Source organism: Camelus bactrianus, chromosome 23, assembly GCF_048773025.1.
Source record: "Camelus bactrianus isolate YW-2024 breed Bactrian camel chromosome 23, ASM4877302v1, whole genome shotgun sequence".
In the NCBI taxonomy this organism is placed as follows: Eukaryota; Metazoa; Chordata; class Mammalia; order Artiodactyla; family Camelidae; genus Camelus; species Camelus bactrianus.
This window is the reverse complement of record NC_133561.1, coordinates 40,150,388-40,175,850: the sequence shown is the minus strand read 5'-3', so window position 1 is coordinate 40,175,850 and position 25,463 is coordinate 40,150,388. Positions and strand designations below refer to the sequence as shown.

Below are 25,463 nucleotides of genomic sequence, written 5' to 3'. Positions count from 1 at the left end.
AAATATGTCAGGCACTGTGATTAAGAATTTAAATAAATAAACTTCATCCTTTAAACTATCTTTTTAAAATGCACTACTATTAGCCCCATGTTATATACAAGAAAACTGAAATATACTGATGTTAAATTAAGTTTGGGGGTCATCGACTGCTATGGGCTGAATGTGTGCCCCACCCCACAGTTCATCCTTTGAAATCCTGGTACCTGTGGGAGGTGATTAGGTTGTGAGGGTGAAGCCCCCAGGAATGGGTCAGTGCCCTTAGAAAAGAGACCCCACAGAGATCTCTCACCCATTCCATCATTTGAGAACACAGGAGAAGACTGGCTATGAGCCATAAGGTGAGGCCCTCACCCAGGACATTAACGTGCTCATACCTTGATCTTGGACTTAGCCTCAGATCTGTGAGAAAGACATTTTTGTTGTTTATGTCACTAATGTGGTAGGATTTTGTCACAGCAGCCCAGCAGAATAAGACATACGTCAAAGCAATTGTCTAAGATTGGCATCCAACCAGTCAGACACTAGAACTGACCTGCTCTTGTGATATTACAATTGCTAACCCATCTTCCTCTTTCCCAATTCTCCACTACTTTAGCGAAACATCAAAATCATCTGTTGAGTTTTTCTTTAACACAGATACATCAGTTCTACTCTTTACTTCCATCCTGATTCAGCATTTCTGATCTTTTACTCTTTGATTTTCTCAGCATTCTCCCAATCTTAAACAGATGAAGTCAAATGTGTGATTGTGATGTTTAGTCACCAGGGAGAGCTACGGCCTTAGAACCGACACTTCTTATATTCAGGGACAAAATCTTGACTTATTCAGAACCCTTATAACGTCTCTATAGTCTTGCTGCTAATAGACACTCCATAAATATTTTCTCAGTGATTAAAACTTTATAGGCCTCAACACTATTAAACAGTTGCCTCAGGGTGCTAATATCTGGAAAGTCAATAGGAAATACCTAAAATAATGTATTATACTGAGTTGATTGCTAATTTTATTTTCAAGACAGCACAGAAGGGAACTGGTGGGGGGGGAAAGAAAATTTGTAGTACATTTCTAAAATTTTGAAAATTGTATGGCTAGTGCTAATTGACTGTAATATATTGTGTGAGAATAATAATCACAAGGTTTGACAACCTGTAGGTGATGAGCACTTTTCAGTCCGAATGTACAAGTCAGTGAACATCAGGTGTGATTACACTGGACTCCAGCAGCTGAATTTCAGACCTGTATTTAACCATAGGCGTTTGTTACGATGTAAAAGATAAATTCTGTCTGTTACAATGTGGTCAATTGTAAATTTAAGTTTATTTTCCCATTTCATATTAGGTTTGTACTCACGGTTCTAAATTACATGGTCTCCACATATTAGTACACTTTAAATGCAGTTTTCTATGTAACATACATTGCCTTCATATACAGTGACATTAAAGTCGTTTCCTTTCTAAGTTTGATTATGTCAGTATGCTTTTTACTTTGTAATATTGTGAAAACTATTTTCCTAGCTTTTAATGTGCACACAATATATGTTTATAAAATAGCAATAAAAGTAATTTAGGCAAGCTTCTAATTATTGAAGGTCACAGAAATACTATTATCTAAAAATTTATGTGATTTTCTAAAAATTATGGCAATTTCTTACTGGCCTATTTACTTAGATATTTAATCTTTCATCAATAAATAGCACAGTGAAATATAAATTAAATATATAAATTGAATTTGATAGATACATTACTCTTAACAACTTTCTTTCCTAAAGTAAAAAATTTCATGTATCAATTCAAAGAAACACAGCAGATAACGAAATGTACAGGAATTAAAATTCTTATTTCAAATTGGTAGCAAACAAAAAGTGAAGCAACTGCGTTATCTGGTAGAAAAGCTACCACCAGGCGGCGCAGCTGAGCCCCCAGCCAGGAGTGGCCGCGCGCTCCCGCTCGAGCGCGCCGCGCTGGGTGACTGGGAGCCGGACCGCTGCCCTTCGCGCCTGGGCTGGCTGCCGTGGGGCGCCAGCTACCGGCTGGGGTGGGGGCTGTTTTTCTCGCAGGCCATCGGGGAAGGCCGCTGGAGAGAGGGGAGGGAGGACAGGGGGTGGGAGCGGCGGGAGGGCAGCCGGAGAGCAGGGCGAGGAGGCGGTAAGGGGAGGGGAGGGGCCGCGCGAAGCTGGGGCCAGGCCGAGAGGGGTGCGGGGAGTGTTGGGACCGAGAGAGAAAGTAACTCCAGGACGAGACCGGAGCGTCTCGCGCCGCGGGCACAGGCGGCGTGGCTGCGCCCGAGACCGCTCGGCCGCTCCCGCTCCAACGTAAGCCCGGCGCGGGCGCCACCTTTCATCGATGCGCACCCCTGTCCCTAACGTGGCTGCGACGCCCAGAAAGTCGCCCAGCCGAGATTCGGACCTGGGCAGGGGCGGCGGGACACGCGGAGCGGGGACATCCAGCATCAAGGCCTGGTGTGGAAGAGGGGACTGCCCACGTGGCCGGCCCTGGCCCCAGGTAAAACCTCTCCAGGCAGGTTGGGGGCTCAGGTCCTGGCACGCTGGCCTCAGTGCAGGGCTGGCGAGTATCCGGTGTCAAAGCCGAGCTCCCGGAGCTGGGGCTTTGGGCTGACTGGGCCCAGCTTGGTGTCCAAGTCAGAGAGAGAAAATGTCTCCAGCGGGACAGATGTGCGTCCTCTGCCGCCCACCCGCGAGTCCGAATTGGAGCGGGAGGGGCTGGCGCTCTGCTGGTCGTGCCAAGCGCGCGGGATCTAGAGCCCCAGGGGGGCACCTGGGAGACGTGATCGCCCCTCGGTAACCCCGCTGCCCGCGGGCATCCCCGGATCTGGACCGCGCACCCGCATACACTCGCAAACAGCCCCCTCCCCCGGAGCTGGAGTGTGCTTCCCTCCCTCGTCCCCCACCCCTGACTGCAGAAAGATAAGCTTCAAATTTTCACTCCGTGTCTCATATGTGTCTGAAGGTATTTAACTGCACGAGTGAATAACAGCATTAGTTTCAATTTCTTTTTAATCCCTGCAACAATAAACTTTGAGAACAACAACAAAAGAAAACTAAAACCAAAAGTATGAAAATTCTATGTGACAATATTATTTGATGGTACATGTAATTAGTTAGATTAATTTTATTTCACTTAAGGAAACAATACCGTAAAAAATTTCTATTAACATGCATAATAAAAATACATAAAAATATCAGTCACTTTTACAGAACTATTATTCAGTGTTTTACATATGCGGAGTCAGACTTGCCATGAAGCTGATTGAATTTGTTTCCGAGCACCTCATTTGTACAAACCTTTCCAGGGACCTGAAAACAGTCCTAGAATGTGTTTATATGGTCAGTTATTTTTGTTACATTTAGAAATATATTTATAATTGTGATTTTTTTCTTATTGTAATTAATATTTTATTTTGTGACTGATAGTTATTTATAATTTGTCTTCTATTTCTTAAATAGAGCCGCTTCAAAATGGAGGGGCTTTAAAAGTTAAAGGGTCATATAGCCTTGAGCTGTATTAGTTAGCTATATGAATCGACTGCATTAATTTGTTTAATTAATATGACAATATGCTTTACACACAAAGAAACAGGACAGGAAAATTAAGGAACTTCTATATGAAGGCTGTTAAGTTAATGATATAATATTCAAAACAATGCCTTCTGGCTCTTGAGTCCCTGTTCTGAAAGTCCACACTTATAGACATAGATATTAACACACATGGAACTCCAGACTCTGTCATACATGTATGAGGTATGGCTCAATTTATGTAAAATTCCAAACAGGCAAAAATAAATGGCATGATTTACAGATACATACATTTACAGTAAAAATACAAAGACTAGCAAAGAACTGGTTAACATAGGACTCATGGTAGGAGTTACCTCTAGAGAAAAAGGAGAATTTAGTGGGGAGGAGCCTCCAAGGGCTTCAAGTGTCTTTGCCATTGTATATTTTTAAATGATTATTAATTCTACAGTTATCAGAGTATTATTTTACTTTAAGTCGTATGTAACTTATAGATACCCTCATGTGTGCAATACGTATAAAAAATTCAATAAAAATTGTCACATATTTCAAAGTACATAGGTTCCCCTAAGTATACATAGAAAATCCCACATCTCTTTCTTATTGCTTTAAATAGACAGGAACTGTATTTTTTAATTTAATGGAATAAAAATAAAATATTTAGATTTTAAGCTATATTTTGGCATATTTCAAAGGAGAACACATCTTTATTTTGGTTTCATCATGAAATATTAATAACATAATAACCAAAAATACCTGGAATCTTGGTAACCATGAATAATTAGTGATTTAATCACATGTATTACAGAGACCTGGTTCCATCTAAGGATAGACACATGGAAAGAGTGTCATACTTATCAAACCATAAGAAGAAGCTGGGAAATCTGCAAAATCACACTGCTGCTGAACCCATCAGAGTGCTGACTTTGAATGGTTACCATCAGGGTAAAATTTGAGGAACGCTGGCATGAGCCTCCAGACCTTCAAGACACTGGCAATCCCTCACCTGTCCCAGAGCACTGAAAGTGTTAGGTAGTTAGATAAGTGGGGGCACCAGGCAGACAGGTGGAGGAGAGAGAGGATGGTCTGTATGATGGTGGCATGCCTGCCTCCAGCATAAAGGGGCTTTACTTCTTCTAAGTGAGTGCCAGCAAGAAACCAGTTAGAACTAAAAGGCTGGAACTTCATGGTAGTGACAAGGACCTAACCGGACATGACACAGTGCTCATTGTAATATAATTAGCATTGAGGTTCTGGCCCCTCCATGGGTTTTTCTGTGTTCATCATGGATAAGGGCATTCACAAAAGGGGACAAACATGACTGAGCACTCCAGGGGCAAGAGCCATCAATCAATCAAAAGACCACCTCTAAGTGAGGGTACAAGAGGAAGGAGCAAAGACCATTGCTGTCTGCACTTGGATCAGCCTGCCTCCTGTTTTGGAGGGGTACTTCACCTTTCCTAATAAAATCTTTCACTGCACAATGCTTTCATCTCCCATGTGAATTCTTATCTTTTGAGTAAGTCAAGAACTGGGGCCTTTTCCTTCCCCCTTTTGGGGTAACAGAAGGAGACAAGGTGGGGATGCAAACAGATACAAAAGTATCAACTAACTCCTTAATGAACTGCTCAAAGCTGAGCACTCACAGTTGGGAGAGTATGGAGTCCTGGGAGCACAGATGGTCGCAGCCCCTTCTCCATGGACCTCACTGTTTGCTTGTGAAAAAGCCTGGGGGCAGGAAAGAGTGGAGAAAGCCTCCCACAGTTGGTGTGTTCCTGTTGCCCTGGGATGGCACTGCTGAGGGAGAAAACAATTCTTACCTGGATGCTTTCCCCAGTGGAATAATGTCTTAAGATGCTGAAAATAAAGGGCAGTAAATCCTGTCACTTTCAGGGGGTTGAAAACTCAGAGTTTGGTTAATGGAGATAGGCAGACATCCTCCTAGTTTCAGAAAATTAAAGATTTCTTTTTACCATGGAGGGCAGGGCAGGATCACCAAGGAAACTTGGCTCCAAGGACTCAGAGACACGTGAGCTACCTAAGACTGATGCTAAATGAGGAAAATGTGGAAAGCCTCTTTGTTCCTCACCACCTGGAGTAACCAGGACCAAGAAACAAGCAACAGCAGACCAACCCCCAGCAGAGGGATAAGAGCACACAGGGACCAAGATGCAGGGTCACAGGGAACATCTACAACTGAAGGTGGACCAAGCACATTCCAGAATAAAACTCAGATAGTCTATCTGTCTAGCTCCCGCCCTAACCACAAGGTGACACTGAAGGAACCTGAGGTTGGCCATGCATGGCAGGTAATTGAAACTACCAGCAAAACAGAAACACAGCTCAGTTCCTCAATGAAAGCCTAGCAGGAAAAGAGGTGTGCCTATTTCCAGCCTTAAACATTATTTACTTAGGCTTCTGACCCCCTACATGGAATATGTAGATTTCAACTAAAAGTTATGAGACCTATGAAATGGAAAGAAAAAAGAATCCACTGTTGAAAGATAAAACAAATAATAGAAGTGAAAATCAGACAGGGAATATAAAATCACTATGATTAATACATCACACGCTCCAGTGAAAAGACTTGAAGACATTCATGAATAGATGGGTCATTTCAGCAGAGAAATGGAAACAATAAGAAAATGTCAAAGAGCAGGCTAGGAATAAATTTAAACACATGCCCAGCAAAGGGAATGAAGAATGTCTTTGACAGGCTCATCAGTAGGCCTGACACATTCAATGAAAGCGTTGGTGGACTTGAATATAAGTCAACAGACATTACTCAAATGAAAACAAAAGTGGAAATTCTTGGAAAATTTTAATAATTTAAATTTAAAAGAACAGAGTATCCAAGAGATGTAGGCCAATCAGTCTGAAATATATTTAATTGAAGTCCCAGAAGGAAAAAGAAAGTAAAAGAATGAGGGAAAAAAATTGCAAAATGAATGGTCAAGAATTTTCAACAAATAATGAATTAAAAAACAACCTAGAAATAAATTCATACTGCTAAAGGCCAAAGATGAAGGGAAGCATTAAACTCTGTCAGAGAAAATTACATGATCATCTTTAGGAAATGGGGTGTCTCCCAGGTGTTTGAGACCAGGTTGAACCAGAATAAAGTTATCAACGTGCCTAAAAAAATGATGTATAATTTAGAGGAGTGAATGATCCGCCAAAGGGGTTAAGAGAAATCAGAGAAGGGAGGTAACAAGGTCAGTTATCCCGTGTAAAGTATGCTTTTCCTGGCTAGAAGTTGGATCACCCAGTCATATATAGTGTACAAATCAATGAATCAATTAATTAACTGTATGAACATATATAAATAACTAATAAAGACAATTTAAAATTATATTCTGATGCTATTATATATTCAAATGATAAAACAAAATATGTCTCAGTATTTGTACTCAAATAATATACATTTCTGATGTTTTTTTTTAATGTAAGTATAGTCAGTTTACAATGTATCAATTTCTGGTGTGCAGCATAATATTTCAATCAGACATATACATACATATATCCCTTTTCATATTCTTTATTACAGGTCACTGAAAAATACTGAACATAGTTCCCTGTGCTAAACAGTATAAGCTTGTTGTTTATCTATCTTATACATAGCAGAGTCAGCAAATCTCAAACTCCCAATTTATTCCTTCCCACTCCCTTTTGATTTGCTTTTCAATAACATTTGCTTCTTTCTTTCAATGTAATTTCAATAATTATCTTTCCAATATCTCAGGTTGATTTTAATATTCTACTAAGTTGAGCTTAATATTCATTGACAGATATTTTAAATTTCATAGATTCAACTGACAAATAATACTATGCAAAATGCACCCAACTTTACTACTGTGAATCATGTCTTGAATCAGAAGAGCTCTGGGACCCTGAAGAAAGCAAGCACATCAGTCAAGCACTAATCCAGAGGCAGGAACCATGTGGTACCTTGAATGTGGACATTTTAATTAAAAGTATTAACTATAACAGGGAAACATCTACTAGAATGTAAAGGGTCCTATAGAAAATCTAGAAATAACAAATAAAATAACAACCAGATCTCCTAGAGATGAGATCATGAACCACAGGGAGAGACTCATTTCCTGAAGTGTGGAGAACACCCAGACCTCTTTTTAGAGGGTGGGTATATCTATGGCTCATGAGAGAGTGGAGAAATTCACCGAGGCCACAAGGCTCCCAGGGAGTACAGGAAGAAATTTTTAATAGGAGGTACCCTGCTGGAAAATACCCACTAAGAAGCCACTGTGGAGTTGGTGGAGAAATCTACCCCCCAGGAATATCCTGAGCTGCTTATAAGTCAGGTACTTCTGGAGTCAAGGGACTGGAGGGGCTATGCCCTCTGCTGAGCTTGGAAGTTGACATGGTGCAGGAGCCTGCCTAGGAAAACACAGCAGACTTGGAAGAGAAACCCCTTTCTTACTCTAGTGTCTCTCTGGTACTCTCTACTAACAAAGCATGCCATCTGCCACAGGAGAAACATCTACAGGGTCCAAATATATTATTTCAGAGCAGTCATTTAAGGGTGGTTTGCAGCAGAGAGGCAATGCACTGATAACAAATATATTACATTTTAATGTCTCTCAAGAAAAATGCATCTGGAAAAAACCATGGTCAGCTATCTGGTCTAGTTTGAGCCACAAATTTTTCACTACACGCACTTGCTATTCTAAGTATTTGCCAATAATAAGGGGAAAGAAAGAGACAACACAGAGAAAACATTCAAAAGCATCCCAGAGCTGGTTATGTCAGTGTTTTCAATTTGTGAAATCTCATCAAGCTTTAAATTTAAGTTTTATGCACTTGTCTTATCATTTATATATTTCAATAAAGACTTTTAGAGTAAAGCATATATGTGGCAAAGTTTAGTTTTTGATTATGTAGCACTTCATAGAATTCATGTATTTTGCTCTATTGGCACATGGATTTCTTTATATTTCAATTGTCAATTCAACTGCAAGGACTCTGAATTGAACATAACTGTATTTCCAGGCTCTCAATAAAGATATTTTTTTAAATTGAAGTATGAGTGTATTTTGGAAAGAAAGATTTGTCAATCATGCAAAATATGTGTTTTCTTTGACTTCTTAGAGGTTCCTAGTTTGCCTCTAACTGAAAGTTATAGTAATTATAAATGCCATCAGGAAGCTAGTAATTATTGTATGGTAATTATTTTATAGTAAAAAACCAACTGACTCTCATTTCATTCACTAAGTTCTTTTATTTTAAACTGAAGTATTTTTGACTTACAATATATTAGTTCTGGTGTACAGCATGGAAATTTTATATTTTTATAGATTATACTGCATACAAAGCTATTATAAAATAGTGACTCTTTTCCTTGTGCTATCCATTAGGTCTTTTTGTATCTTGTTTTATGCATAGTAGCTTGTATTCCATAATCCTCTATAATAGCTTTGCCCCACACCACACCCCTCTCTCCTGACAACCAACAGTCCATTCTCTGTATCTGTGAGTCTGTTTCTGCTTTGCTATATCTGTTCTACTTCTTCTTCTTCTTCTTCTTCTTCTTCTTCTTCTTCTTCTTCTTCTTCTTCTTCTTCTTCTTCTCCTTCTTCTTCTTCTTCTTCTTCTTCTTCTTCTTCTTCTTCTTCTTCTTCTTCTTCTTCTTCTTCTTCTTCTTCTTCTTCTTCTTCTTCTTCTTCTTCTTCTTCTTCATTATTATTATTATTATTATTATTATTATTATTATTATTATTATTATTATTATTATTATTATTATTATTATTAAATTATTATTACTACTGTCTTCATCCTTCAATGGAGAATCAGTCCCTGTCTTAGAAGACAGGTCTTCAACAGTGTTATTAACAAGTGAATCACCTTTTGTGGTAGGCTAATTTCATTCATGGTCTCATTAATTCTTTTCTAAATCCTGTCATTTACTTTGTAATTTTCTGCTCTTCCCTTTGACAATGGACTTTTCTACGTTGCAAGCTCTGGTCAAAGCAATGTTAACAATTGTGATATAAGCTGAAAATTAATTGAAGATAGAAGAGTGCACTTTTGATTGTCCTGTTCATGACATGACCTACTCTCTCTTGAATCCTCACCATCAACCTGAGAATGAGCTGAGACTAGCTTCCTGGCAGCTAAGAGACCCCATCAAGCTGGGTTAAGTCACCCCAGCTGAAGCCAGCCAAGTCTGGTCAGTTCACTACTGACTCATAAGTTTATTATACATTAGAAAGAACCTTCAGCAATGTCAGTCCAACTCAATTCAGATTAGCAAGACCTCCAAACTGAGTCAAAACCTTGCAAAAAATTAACAGGTAGATGTGATTTTAAGTCACTATATTTTGATATGTCATGGGAAAATATCTACATAGCAAAACTTTTCACTTCTGGCAGAAGTTTTCTCTCTCACTCAATGTTTTAAAATTTAAAAACAATGTTTTTTGTTCCTTAGGAAATATTATTCATAGCACTCCTCTCGAGTTTTATGCATTGACAGGGAATTAAGAACCAGAAAAAGCACTGATATTCTTATATGAGATGGTCATGTGAATTTATTATAGTTCAAAAACATTTTTCTTCAACCCAGCAAGAGAAATTGTGAATCTAAATTTCACTATAACTAAGATACAAAATATTACATACTATGAACTTGTAGGGTTCCTTGGGAAGAGTTAAAAGTTTAAAGTTAAAATCTACAAGTGTTGAGTCCACCAAATGAGAGAATTGATTAGAAACTAAGAATGCTTTTTATTAATTATTTTTGGATCTAGAGATTATCATATTATCTGAAGTCAGAGAAAATCAAATATCATATTACTTACATGCTGAATCTAAAAATGATACAAATGGACATATTTACAAAACTAAACCAGACTTACAGACATAGAAAACAAACTATGGTTACAAAAGGGGAAAAGGCAGTGGAGGGATAAATTAGGAGTCTGGGATTAACAGACACACAAGGTATAGCACAGGGAACTATATTCAATCTGTTGTAATAACCAATAATGGGAAGGAGTCTGAAAAATAATATATATATACTAAATCACTATGCTGTACAGCTGAAATTAACACAACATTGTAAATCAACTATACTTTAATTTAAAAAAATAAAATAAAGCCAGCAACCTCTTGGTGCTGGTCATTGTCAAAACAAAAACAAGCAAACAAAAATAAAACAAAAAAGACAATACTGATGATCTGATTCCCTCATTAACAGATGTTACAAGAGTTAAGTGAATTTCTTTTCAAAATTATTTAGAAATATTTTACAATAAAAAAGTGATAATTGAATAAGTGTAGGCTTAATCATTGTTACAACAAGTGTGTGTGAACACATAGGTTATTTAAAAAACAGGGCAAATTTAATGACTGACAATCAGGCAAATATGAGAACAGCTGCCAAAACCAAACTGTCCCAAGTCCTGAATCATTGTGAAAATTCAGGGAAAGAACCTGTGACTTGACGAATAGCCAATAAATACAATTTCTGTGAGAAATGTATTACTATATTTTATGAAGATTTATATGTGTGTCACTTGGTGATGCCATGTGTTGGGCTCAGCTGTGATTCATGAGTCAAGAGAGAATGGGGAGTGTTGCTCTGCTAATTGCACACACCACAGCTAAAACATACATCATATTCCAAAACAATGACTCTTTTTTTTTTTTATTACTTTTAAACTGTCTGTCTGTTTTGGAGACAAGAATAAACAAGAATTTTAAAAATGAAGAGCACTATAAACATTTTGTAAGACTATATTTTTGAGAAATGTTTATTGAGCACCTCATCTTAACAGCTAATATGAGTCACAGGCAAAGACTGCCTAACTCTCCTTTCAGAAGTTGAATGGGAAGAAATAATTTCCTTTTAACTAATCACAAAGGAAAAGATATAATTGATGTTGAGGACCTGAAAAAAGCCATCTGATTCTTATTCTACTTCTAATCTTAAATAATTTCAACTCTCCAATTTTATGTTTGCTTATATAGCTAAGAAGATACTTACAGTATTCTTGGATGATGATTATTTATCATCTCTAAATGTTTTTTATTTTGACCTATCCTTTCTGCTTCTTTGAGCTACATTGGATGATATTATCTACCCACATGTGTGCAATAATTTTCCCATGAAAATTAAGCTTCTTAGAGAAAATCTATTGTTGCTTGGGTTAACTTTACAGCCCTTCAGATCCAATTATTTATTTAGGCCATTAAGTGTTTGAAAAATGAAGACTTAGATTTGAAACCCAATTTGGTCACTGACTGGTTTCAAGAAATTGGAGAAAATTATTTCCTTTCTCTCTGTTTTGATTTCCATATGTACAAAATTGGAATTAAAACATTTGCTCACTTTATCTCACAGATAGGTGTAAGGAGAACATGAAATGCAGTTTCAGAAAGAACTTAGTAAATTACAATGAAACGTGAAGCATATTCTCTTAATGATAAGGAATTAAAAGTTCATAAATTGACATATTTGATTTCTCATGCACTGGAGATTTCTAAATGGGAGTAAACCTGTTAGGGTTGTAAGGATGAAAGTTTTATAATTACTTCTAGCCATTCATTCCAATATCACATCCCTGTATTCTTTGTGAGGTTGGTAAATTTAAGATGTTCTGGGTTCCCTTATAAGTGAAGCTGCATATTCTTGCTTTCTCAGGGAAGGACTACTTTTCTAAGGGTCTCTTTCATTTTGGCTGTGAGGGATCAGACATCTTCATTGTTCAGATGATAGTTTCACGTTCAGAGAAAATTAGGAAGGAAAAGAATAACTGGAAATCAAGCTATTTTCACAATTTGGAAAATTTATACACATTTCTAAAATCATGAAAAATCATACAGTAAAAAGTCATGACCATAAATCTTAAAAGAGCAATTCTAATGGGTTTCTACACTGAATATATTATAATGCCTTTCTAGGAAATCATTAGTACATATCACTAAAAAATATTTCATATCTTAGGTTAACAGTTATAAGGGGGGAGACATATGGTACAATAAAAGAAAATGTCATGAGTGGTTTTTTTTTTTTTGAGAGTTTTAAATTTTATATCAGAAAAGAATATCTTATTGCCTCTCCAATTTTATCTCCTGCCATCAGACTTGGCCCAGGGAGGCCTCATTCAGACCCTCCAGCAGCCCAGGATCCTTGGTATCTTGTGGTCCACATATTTGTCACCTGGGATACACTTTTCAGAATATCTCCTGCATATCATTGAGACATTAAGTCTCTTCTGGGATAACATAAATTAGGTCCCCTTTGTAAAATCTATCACTTGGCATGTTGTTAAATAATTTAAAAAAAAAAAGTCCTGTGTTTGTGGTGAACATGAGGTTGTAATATTCTGCTGAATACAATCCTCACTGGTATATTTTTATAGTTGTATAATGGGTATATTTTTGCTGAATATATTTCAGGTTAATAAATATTATGTTGCTTTAATTTCCTTAAATCAAACCACTTGTATATTAACACCTCTTCCTTATGTGGTGAGAAATATTTATTCTATTCAGCCAATTTACTCAATAGGGAGCTGTTTCCTCCACACTGGCATTTTTACATTTGACCCTTGGGGACTTTCACTGGCTGGTAAGTTAGACAATGCTCTCCCCTACACACAGACTCCCTCCCTGACATGATCTATTCAGCACATCAATCTTAGGTCTCTGCTCTTTTTGAAAGCATCCAAACTAGTTGGCTAAAGTCCTATCACTACTGTCATTCACATAGACAGAATTGAGTTTGCCAGGCTCCAGGACAAAAGCCTATGTCTAATTTAAGTCCAACTATAGGCAATTGCAAAGGATTTACTTGAGGAAATTCACAGGGGAAAGCTGCTCAGCCCACCCAGACTCAGTGCCCAGCCAATGAATTGCAGTCTCAGAACCCAGGGACCCTAGTCATGCATGTCTTTATGCTTACCTCATTTCCTGGCCCAGGCCCTCCTCTTGGAGGCTTCATCATCAGTGTCTCACTGCAGAGGAGGCTCTCAGGCACCTCTGCCCTGATAACCTTATCAGGGACCCTTGAAAATATTTTTCTCTGTGCTATCCTAGCCCTTACCCTTTGGCTCCCCACAGACCTCAGATCCAACATAACAGGAGCATTTGGTTTGGGGGCTCCCTGGAAAGTAAGACAAATATTTTCATTGATCCACCTGGCCATTTTCTTGGGCAATATCCTGGGGGAAAGTGAACCACCATGGGTGCTGGCACTTTCTCCTGTTTAACCTCTAACTGTGTCATCTCAACAAGTGATAGAAGGCTTCACTGTTACATTCATCTAGCCTTTTGTCTTGATAACTACTTCAACATCTGACAGCTTATCTCTCTTTAGCTCAGCAGGCTCTGGGCAAGACCCAGAGATGGTGCACAGCAACAAATGCAGCATGTAGTAATAGAGCCAGACCTTAGGAAAATACTCTATGAAAATCATCATTTGGGGCCATGCAGCTGTCTTTCAGTTATATTCTTTTTGCGTTTACACATTTTGGAATACTCTAATTCTAAAATTTGAATATTCAAATTAGTTTCTCACCATTGTCCGTTTAAGTCCAGAATAGCCACAATTCCCAGGACACAATGCTTCTCTGACTTTGAGGATGAGGGTTACCATGGTCTCTCACTCTTTGCTGTGTAGGATACAGTTGTAAGAATAAAACAGGAATTAACATGTATTAAACAATCCTGTCAAATCTGTGACAGGAAAATCTTCTTTCTGTGTTATCCTTCCAAGGCTTAATTTCTCCTGTATCTTAAGTCAATTGCTCTCTTTCTGGGTCACACCTGCTACATTGCTTCTGTTTCCTGTGTGTTAAATATTTATGCTAGTGGGTTTTTGACAGCATTCTCTCTTATGATCTTCCCCTCCCCTCTACTCCTCTTCTCTTTCCTTATTTTTTGGGGTTTGTGTTTTACAATTGTACTTTGTTTGTTTGTTTGTTTGTTTATGCATGTATGCTTTCTGATGGAAAGGATAGTTCACCAACTTCTGGCCACTCTGCACTGTTACATAGTGTGAGAACTTAATGACAATACAATGGGGAAATGGAGAATGTGCACACAATCAGAAAAGTGAATCTTGTATCACTCTTGTTGTCATGCTTTATTCCTCTTGACACTATATTTTTTTATTCTGGAATTTGCCATGCATCAGTGTTTCATGCAGATTGATTGGGTGGGAGCGGTGCAGGGAAAAAGACACCATTTGTACCCTTGACTCATACAACATGGTTCCTTGACTCTGTTGAGAAATTCCAGATCATTTTTTAAAATATAAACATTTTTCCCTAAGGGAAAAACTAGATTTTGAAAGGAATAAAATCAGAAGAATATATGTCCTATGGAAAAACATGATTGGCAGCTTCAGGTTTCAAACAAGAAAGAAAAGAAAATAGTAGAACAAAATGTATGGTTATCCATATTTTTTTCTAAAACTGAATTTCATACTTGTTTCTATTTATTTACAATCCCCAAGTTTGAAATGGAGAATATAACTAGTCTCTTAAAATATTAATTCTCAAACAGTATTTTAATATTTTAAAGAAGAAAATATTTTGAGTTTATTCCTTTAATAATCTTACAACAATTAATTTTTGAATGTCCTAAAAATAGCTTTAAATGCATTTGAAACTATATACATCAGATATGTTATTAGGATCTGATAGACAGCATAATATCAATAGATGAGAAAGATCATCTGCAACAATTCTTGTCTTCCTTTATGAGTATGGAAATGAGATACTGTCAAATATCTCTTTTCAATTATCTATTTTCAAATATCCATTGTCAATTGCTCAAAGTTTTGACATTGTCTGGGGTTTTTTTGACTTGTAATAAATCACAATTGTCACAGATCCAAATTTTTTAAAAAGCAACTTCCTTAGAAAAAAGTGTTCCCAAATTTGTATTATAACCAAATAAACTGACTTTTTTATTTTCTTTGATGTAGGGCAGCTCTCAGAGGGTATTATGCCCCTTTGGAGAATTACTGAGGAACAACACTGATAGAAAGTGAATACTGTTTGGAAGAAATCTGTGAGAATCAGATTTGAAAGAGGACAATAAAACATGTTTTACTATTGCATTATTCAGTAACCGTTTGGTTAAAAGTGACATTGATTCAAACTAGTTTAAGCCATAAAAAATTACTTATCAGTCCATACTTTGTGAAGGATAGATACTGTGATAAGGGAAATAAGAATTATCATGGTTCTTAGTGAACTGAAAAAAAATTAATGAGAGATAGAAAGTGTGATATAAGCAAGGTTTTTATTAGTAAAGTAAAAAGGTACTAAAAGAGAGTACACTCCTGAGAATCGGGAGCAGGACAACCGAGGGGAAAAATGCTTATTTCAGGTGAGAATGGATTCCAGGCTTCAAATATGTAACTAGCAACCTGTATCATTTTCTGCATCTCATTTCTGACTTCTTTCTGAGACACCCTCTCTTCATCATTATGAATGCTGCTCAGAGTTCCAGTTTAACAAAGAACTTATTTTTCAGGACCTCACATGCAGAGATATCCTCCTTTCCAAATTTCACGTTGAAAACTCCACATATGTCTACTTCTACCACCCAGAAAAAAGAATCAATCAAGATAAATCAAATTAATCAAGCAATCAGGCAAGGAAGCAATCCCAATTCTGTCTTGCTTAGCTTAAACCACATAATCATCCTTAAACCAATTGCAATCTGTGGAAGATTCATTCGAACTGAAATGTTGGTCTCTGTGTTTTGCAGTGACTGCTTCTTGACAAATTATCAAAACTTTTGTTGTGAAAATTCATTTTACTGGTTGGTTCTGTGGGTCAGTGTTTCAGACAGGGAATGGAGGGGAAGCCTTGTCTGCTTCACTTGACATCTGCCAGGGCATCTCAGAGGCAGGGGTCTGAAGTAATCTGAAGTCTCTCTCACTCATATGTCTGCAGGTTGAAGTTAGAGGGAGTTGGACAGCTTAGGGACAGAATAGACAGGAATCTTATGGCATCTCTTCCTTACTCCATGTGATCTCATCACCTGACCTCAGTATGAAGCTTAGGGTAACCAGGCTTTTAATGTGTCAGCTCAAAAGTTCCAGAACAAGAGATCCAGGTGGAAGGAAGTTGCATTTCCTTTTTCTTTGAGTCACAAGTTATACAATGTAACTTCTGACACATTATATTCATTAGAAATGAGTCAATAAACCAGTCCATATTCCAAAGACTCATATATCTTGTGAGAATTTGAGAACATGTTTGAAACAACCTCAATGTGCCTAATTTTGGGAATGGTAAATGACATATTTTGGTAGAAATTTCCACAAAGTAGAAGAATAGATAACCAAAAAAAGGGGGTGTATGTATTTGTTACAACCATGTAAGAAATAAATACATAATAATCACAATCAGTTTTAGTTTTAATGGTCCAATATGCTATAGATATTATGTTATTAATTATAATTTGCTGTTACAGTTGTAATAAAGTTAACGATTATTTATATCATCTCTGAATTACCATTAAGCCTTGTTCATTGTTAGACATTTTAATGAATCTTTCTATTTAAGAGTATTAATTTTTTTTTCTATCAATTGGTTAAAATAGATCTTTATTTATTTATTTATTTTTAGGCAAAGTAAACAGGTTTAAATTATTCTTGAGTCCTGTTTAATTTAAGTGGATTTTATCTTAAAAAGGAATATCTGATCATGAGCTTTTATTTTCAATATTAAACTATGGATGATGCTGTGAGTTTATTTTTTCTTCTATCATTTTGTGTTTCAAAAGAAAATGTGAGGAATATGAGTTTGTTTATTTGCTATTTTTAGTATGAAGCTAACCTTTATCTTTGACTTTTCTGTTATATATTTTATGGGATGAATTTCCTTCCTCTCTCCTCTGTGTTTACATGTAGGTGTCTTAAGAATTATATTACATGTAACATAGGGAGCATTTCATTGCACATGCAATGATTTTTAAAAATTTTCATTTGTCTAGAAAACATATCCACACTACAATTTTGGCTACCACTTCTTCCCTTTTTGTTCTGTTCTATCAGTAATCACCAGTAATCTGCATTTTAGAATCACCAGTTTACAGGTTCTATAGATACTTGCATATTTTTTCTGTTAATTTTCATCTTGTCCTGTGAATTCAGGGAAACCTTTTCAAATTGTTCCCCATGTCACTTAATCAATAATATTCTTCTGAGAATTCAAATCAATTTCCCAAACATTTTCCAAAATATGGAACAGATCATTTTCAGAATTAATACCCTCCTTTAAGTGTTTTGTATTTTGTTCAATATATTTGATTCTGCACTATACTTTCATGGCTCACAAGTTGTTAGTAACTATGTTTTTCTTTTAATATCATTTGAATTGTAATCCCTCCAACATTGTTTATCAAGAGGTGGGTTATGTTAACTTGATCTCTATCCTTCTGACAGTGCCACACCATCTTGAATAATGTAATTTATAGAAAGTTTTGAAATTGGGAAATGTGAGTCTTCTACCTTTGTTTTTCTTTTCCATTTTTGTGGTATCCTGGACCCTTGAATTTCCATATAAATTTTACAGTCAGCTTATCAATTTCTGTGAAAAAGTTAGGTAAAATTTCAATAGGGAATTCACTGAATCTAAATCAGTCTGGGAACTACTGATCCCCCCAAAATATTGTTTGCCAATGTATGAATACAAGATTCCTTTCCACTTATGTAAGTTTATCTTAATTTCTTTAAAAGAGGTTTTACAGTTTTCAGTGTACAAGTCTTATAGTTCTTTTGATAAATAGATTTTAAACATTTTATTCTTTTATATGCAAGATCATAAATGTATGAAATTTGTCCACTGCTATTGTATAGAATTACAACTAATATTTTATACTGATTTGATATCCAACAATCTTGCTAAACTCATTTGTTACTTGTAATTGTGTTTGAGTGTGTGTGAAATACTTTGTAATTTCTGTATCCACTCACATGTCATCTGTAAGTATATGGAAACATTTTTATATTTAGCAAGGCATAACTCTTATGTTTTCCTTTAGTTCATTAAACATGATTTAATTTGATTCTTGGGAGATATTTGTAGAAGTTGATATAAAGTCTTTGTAAAGTGTATCCCACATCTAAGTTTTCTTAGGGACAGTTTCTTTACTCTTTTTTCCCTATTGTGTAGCATAGTTTTGTGATTCTTTGCATGTCTCATAAATTTGTTTGTTTTTTTTTTTTTTTTGAAAACTGAACATTTAAAGTAATATAATGTGGCAATTGTGGAAATAAGATTTTTGTTCTTACTGCTTTTTTTTTTTTTTTGGTACATTTCCTGAACAAACCTGTAAAGCCTGTGTTCTATATCACTTGTCACCAGAACTACCTCTTTTATTAGCTTAGCGGTCACCTAATAAGTGCACATATTTTACTTAAATGCGATGTTCCAATAAGTCTCCTGGATATTGCTGAGGGGTTTTATGTGCATGTTAGACACATCTTTAATGCTCCTTCAGTTTACACTATGCTTCTTCTCTCACTTTGAAGTTTCAATATCAGCCAGAAGTGAGATATTAAGACCTTCTTAGTTCCTCCTGGGCTTAAAAACTGCCCTATACATGACCTTCCACATTCTCAGGAATATATCAGAGCTATTTAAAACCCCCTATGGATGTCCTATTTTCCAATTTTTCCTTTTAAGTCTTTTGGTCATCTTCCCATTTGCTCCAGGTGTTGTTATTGGCTCAAGCAGTTGTGGTACTAAACAATTATGGCTGATGGATTTTAACACGTGTCCTGGGGTAAAAATTTCCACTCTACATGCTGACTCGTATCAAATAAAAAGCAGCTGTTGAATTTGGTTTTACAGGGGGCTGCCATGCCAAATAATAATAAAAGATATCTGTAGGAATAAGGCTCTATGGGGTAGTCCAAATCTATTCTATCCTATTGGGACACCAACTTCAGGAAGTGATTATATTTGTTTATATTTAAATAGATACATAAAAGTATTTAAAGAATATTATCCTATTAATGCAATGAACAGAGGGTAGCTATTTTAAGATTGTAAATGATATATAACTTTCTGTAAAAGTTAAATGTACTAGAAAAATTTATATGGGTTTTTTTGGTATTAGTTTCAGGTATGCAGCATCGTGATTCAGTATTTTTGCAGATTTTATTCCAGTATTTGTTATTATAAGATATTAGGTGTAATTCTCCATGTTATACAGTAAATCCTTATTGCTCATCTATTTTATATATTGTAATTTGCATTTGATCATTCCATATTTTCTTAAGATTGACAATAAGACCAGGTCACCCACTATCACTACCCAAACCATCATAACTTCAGTGAAGTTTAAATTATAATTCCTGACAAATTATTTTTAGTAAATACTCAACATACATACACAAGAGCATCAATTTAATAATAGTTCAATCATTTCAAAAAAAAAAAAAAAGATCCTGGAAGACTTTTCCTACCTGAGAATATGTCATATTTTAAAGAAACAAAACAATGTAGTATAAATATCACAGTAAACAAATCAGCTTCTTGGAATAAATTGGAAATTTTTAAAATAGAAATAAAAGACATATGAATGAATCTATTCTATGGTAAAAGTATCACAAAAATTGGACAAAGTGAAGCTTGTTTAAAGGAAGGTATTGGAAAAACTGAATCATGGAGAAGATTATAACTTTGGATCTCTACATATCAATATACACAAAGAACTATATGGGAATAGTAAAATTGTAAAGGTAATAGAATAAAACCAAGGAAACTATATTCACCATTGTGTTCAGTAAGGGATTTTAATAAAGCATTTGAAAGCACATATACAAGGCCAAAAATTAAAAATTCTGGTTCAGTATTGGCAAATTTAATATTGTTGTTCAATCAAAGGCACAACTGAAAAATAAGCTGAGATAATAGAGATATGAAGGTATTTGCAAAATTAGTATCTGAAAAATATTTCACATCTACACTGTACAAGTTTATATCAACATAATAAAAAACAGTAGAGACCAAATGCGAAGAGGACAAAGCTCACTAATAAGCAAAGGAAAGAGGGGCCTCTGTACATGATATGTCCTTTAGTGTATATTTTCAAGATGTTTATTACAGCATTCTATGTGGAAGCAAACAATTGGAACCATCCTTGTTACTGATTACTAAAAATAACAATGTAAATGTAGGATATGTGTAATACATACGATGCCATAATAGGTAGCAAATGTAGGATATGTGTAATACATATGATGCCATAATAGGTAGCAAAACAAATATGTATAAACTAGAGGCCCTCAGAGCATTTTGATGGATCTTAAAACATGAAGTTGAGCACAAACAAGAAGAAAAATAAAATGTCATTGTATTATCATTTCTCAATCACATTTATGCATGTAAACAATGAAGATATGCAAGAAAAATACATTATACTTAAAAGCATACATATATATTCAACATATGTGTGTAGACACATATATTCAATTATTCATGCCCAAAGCATTAGAATATCTCTGTTGGGGGAACTGGGGATATTGAAAGCATGTAGAAAGTAGAATGGGGAAATATGTACTTAATTCTTGTACTACAAGTCTGCAATAGTGAGAGGAAAAACAAAAATAGAGCTATTCTAACCTAATGGGTGAAACTTAAATCTTAACCTGTGATACACTGGTTTTATACTTTACCTCCTACAATCTCTTTTCACAATCAACCTATTATTTATATAATAAATAAACGTTAAGTTCCTGGATGCTGATGCCCAATATCTTGGATGTGTTTTCCTATAATATCAAGATAATACAGAAACCTAATTCATGGTGTTGTTTAAAGATTACATGAATTAATATGTGAAAATATTTAGAACAATGTTTGAGACATATTAAATGCTCAGCAAAATTGCCTTCTTGAAATATTTGATTGTTTATATATATATAAAAAAATTTTAAAATAAATAAAAATATATGTATGCTATAATATGTACAATTTTTAGAATAAATGATATTGCAATGTTATTTCTTCATTATTAAGTGATTAGAAATCTGAATTCAGCATTGTTTCACTTACTTCTAAGGCTTATTGGTAGTCTCAATTTTGAACTTGGTCTTTGAAAAATTTAAGAGTTTTATGGTTAAATATAACTATATACATAATATATTTAATATATGAAATATTTGTAAATAAATGTATATATACTCATTTAAATAAAAAGGTAACTGTTTAGATCATAGAGCAGAAAACTTAAAAAGAGCCCTGGATTCTTTTGAATGTTAATTTCCACATTCACACATCCTCAGAAATTTTGCTTTATTTCTGTGTATTCTGTGATGTTTTGGGCATTTTTTTCCTCTGTGAGTCACTTTCACCATTAGGACAGCTCATCTGATGAGTAAAATATATATAGGAGTTCCTAAAATCCCTATGCTACTCCAACCAGTCCAAAATTCTGTTGTTCTCAAGGAGTTAGACAAAGCTTCTTTCCTTACTGCCTTACCTAAGTGTTCTCAATGTCACATGACCTGGATTAGGTCTTGTGGTCATCTCAGAACTGAATTCTGTGGCTAGGAGAATAGGAGTCCTTCACGGAGCTTAAGATTAATCATTCCCATCGAACTCAAGGAGAGAGTGGAATGGGAATGCCATTTCACAAAAGAAAAACTGAGTGCTCTAGTTAGAATTCTAGGGAGTGAGTCTTAAGGAAAGAACCAACAAATAGAACATTTAAAATGTATACACAATAGTTCCATACATTCCCTCTAGAGTCTTTTTTTTCTTTTTTTTTTTTCTTATTATAAAGGATTATTCAAGATGTGTGTCTCCATTTAATCTATTTTCCTCATGTTTTTAAAGACTTTCCCAATATATCTAAGTTCTTGGCTTCTCCTTATGACAACATTTCAGATATTGACAAATCCATTGGTTTCATTTGTTCATATTGTTTGTGGAGTATTTAAAGGCTCTGCTGTAAAAGGCAAAAAAAGAAGAAGCAGCACATATATTTTCCTGAAAAAAAAAATTGTCCTACAAAGATATTCAATGTTGTATTTCTTTGTTATTCTTTAGCTTTAGATGAACAAATCCAAGTGCGTGTATTTTGATGAAGTCTAACTGAAATTATCATGGTCAAGCTAAAGGATATAGGTTGGTTGCATCATCTAACTACATATTCAGTTTTCCCTACAGTGCAAGCATAAAATCACAGATGCTGACACTCTGAAAAGGCCCATCAACATGATGCTGGAGATGTGCCTAGTGAGGGAGCCAGGAAAATTTCAGAGGATGTACTATGCTTTTCTTTAGAGACATGATATATATTTGAGAATGCTTTCAGAGAATGTGTATAAAGAAAGAAATGAGTGTAGGGCTTTTCTCTCTCACCTATAGGTGTCAGATTGCAGAAAAAACACAAGCAAAAAACCTCACATTTGGGGGATTGAAAGATTGTTTAGATAAAATAAAACATAACAACAAAAATAACCATAATAAATTTATCTCTGACCACTGAATGGCAAGGATTATATTTTATCCAAGGTTACTTGGATTTTTTTTCATGATTAGTCTAAGCTGCAAATGAATATTTTACTTGATGTTGCAACGTGTAACATGAAAATCACTAACTCAGCTTGTTTTGCTCCTTTCACTAAGTATTTAATAAATAAAGAAGGTACAAAAATAAGAGGAGCATTTCTCAGTACTGAAAATTTTGCTATTTGAAAATAAAAGTTAGAATATATTAAGGTACAGATTTTAAGCCTTAGGCCATAGTTTATAAAATTCAAGTGTTAGATACAAACCTTCTACATCCCAGAAACAACATTGTAAGGCAATAAAGTCCATCAGGAAATTTTCTAGAGAATCAAGCACAACAGGCTGGTACATATTGTTAGATTTCAAATAACAGAAGACTCCAAAACAACTTGCATTTAACTGTATGTATATTATTTGTATACAAGACATTTAGAGACAGGACATTATGAAACTGTATTTGTTGACATGCAGTGACATCAACAAAGACCCAGTTCTTCTCATCTTTCTTCTCTGCCATTCTCAGAGTGTTTGATTTGTCCAGCCCTCAGATGAGGCTAATGGCTGATGAACAGGAAGGAAGTTGGTGCATACTGATGTAGCCAAGGTGGGTAAATTCATCCTGCAGTAAGAATTTCTTTTTCTGAAGACAAAGTCAATGAATTTACCTAGAACAAAGTCCACAAGCTGGGATTAATAGCCCAGTGGCCTGCATTATCAAAAACTCATGAAAATGATCCCATAGTGCATTTCACAGCCAAATAAGCATATGAAAGACTGGGCTAGACTAAGAATTTCAATGAGATTTGTGTCTTGAATGGATGCATTTTTTTTTTCCCCAACAGGGATTCCTACAGATTTGAGAATTTTCTTAACAAATCTGAATAAGAATAATAAGATTTCTCATCTAGTGTGATACTGGAGGCCATGAATGTGGTCATTCTTTGATTCTTATGTGTTCAATTCTGCTTTACAGATTTTTTGGTTGGCAAATTTTTGAAGCTGGCTTTACTTGTTTTTGTCTGGGAGTAATTTTTCAAATGTCAAATCTGTGAGTAAATTTTAATCTATTTTGCTGATAGAAAATTTTCTTATTTTATATGTCTTGATGATTTCATTAGAAATGTTGGAGACTAATCTTGTGGGGGGGGGAAACACATCCGATTTCAATATGTTTTAATCTTTACATGATACCATGTGAGCGTTTCTATTTTATGCATATGGACATTAATACATTAAAAATATTTTGCATCATTATGAACATTTTGATCAGCTGTTTTATCTTAAATTACTTTATAGAAAAAAATGAACTGTCATTGATGGCAGTACTATAGGATAGGAAATTATTGCTATTCATATAATTCATTAACAGGAAAAGATAACAAATTAGTTTAATGAGTCTCCCAGACATAAATTTGTTTCAATCTACAAACTCATTTATGGTTTTGTGGTATATCCATATTAAATTGTCACTCTCTGATATTCTCAGAATTGTTCTTTCTTGTAAAGTAATAAACATAGAATATAGATCAAAACAATTTCTTTACTCAAGTGTTATAGCACTTTCAGGAAATTATTAACACTTCTGGCAAACCTTCTACTTATGATTTTAAAAAACAATATCATTTTCCATTCAATATGTTAAACTCAGACATCACTATATGATTATGTGCAGTAGAACCATGAACAGCCACTTATCTAAAGAATCTTATTTAAAATATTTCTAAATTATTTTATCCAAACAATTGCAGCTATCACTACATAAATGTACAAATGTTTAAAATAGTAAACTCTAGAGTAAACTGCGTGGATTGGAATTCTGGCTCAGGCATGTTCTAGATATAATCAAGTAACTTAAAGCCTTTATGCTTTAGTTTCCTTATCTGTAAAACTAAGGATTAAAATAGTACTTTCCAAATGAGTGATTATGGCAATTGATACTACAATATAAGTAAAATGCTCATTGAAGGCATATTATTTTAATTATTAAATATATTTTCTTATCTTGAATATATGAATATATGTGAAACATAGGATATGTATTTGGTCTCTGCCACCAATTTCTGACACAGAGCTTCTAAATCTCTTGTAACTTCCTGAATGATGAGAATATCTTTTGTTCTAATGAGTAAATTCTTGGTGGGCTTTTGGATAGCTTCATCATCAGAGCTGGTCACCAGACCAAGCCATTATCAGAAGTTTGGAACTTTCAGCCTCATCCCCTGTTCTCCAGGGAGGAGAGATAGGCCAAAAATTGAGTTAATAATCAGTGATTTCTACCTGTACCTCAGCACCTCCCTGTGTCTCAGGGCTGACAGCTTTTCCTTTTCTATGTGAAAAGAAGTGTTTCCTATGTTCTGTGCATTCTCTGAAAGGCAGAGAAGGGCTTCTTGTTTCCTTTTTTCTGGACCACTACTTATCATCT

The 25,463-nt window shown here is 35.3% G+C and overlaps 1 long non-coding RNA gene across 1 annotated transcript; it reads left to right on the top strand.

The window, feature by feature from the left end:
• The first annotated feature begins 2,119 nt into the window (after positions 1-2,119).
• Positions 2,120-5,017, top strand: LOC141574793 (uncharacterized). Its single transcript, XR_012501942.1, has 2 exons — positions 2,120-2,502; positions 4,342-5,017. It is a non-coding gene; the product is annotated as an uncharacterized LOC141574793 (long non-coding RNA).
• Positions 5,018-25,463: the final 20,446 nt, after the last annotated feature.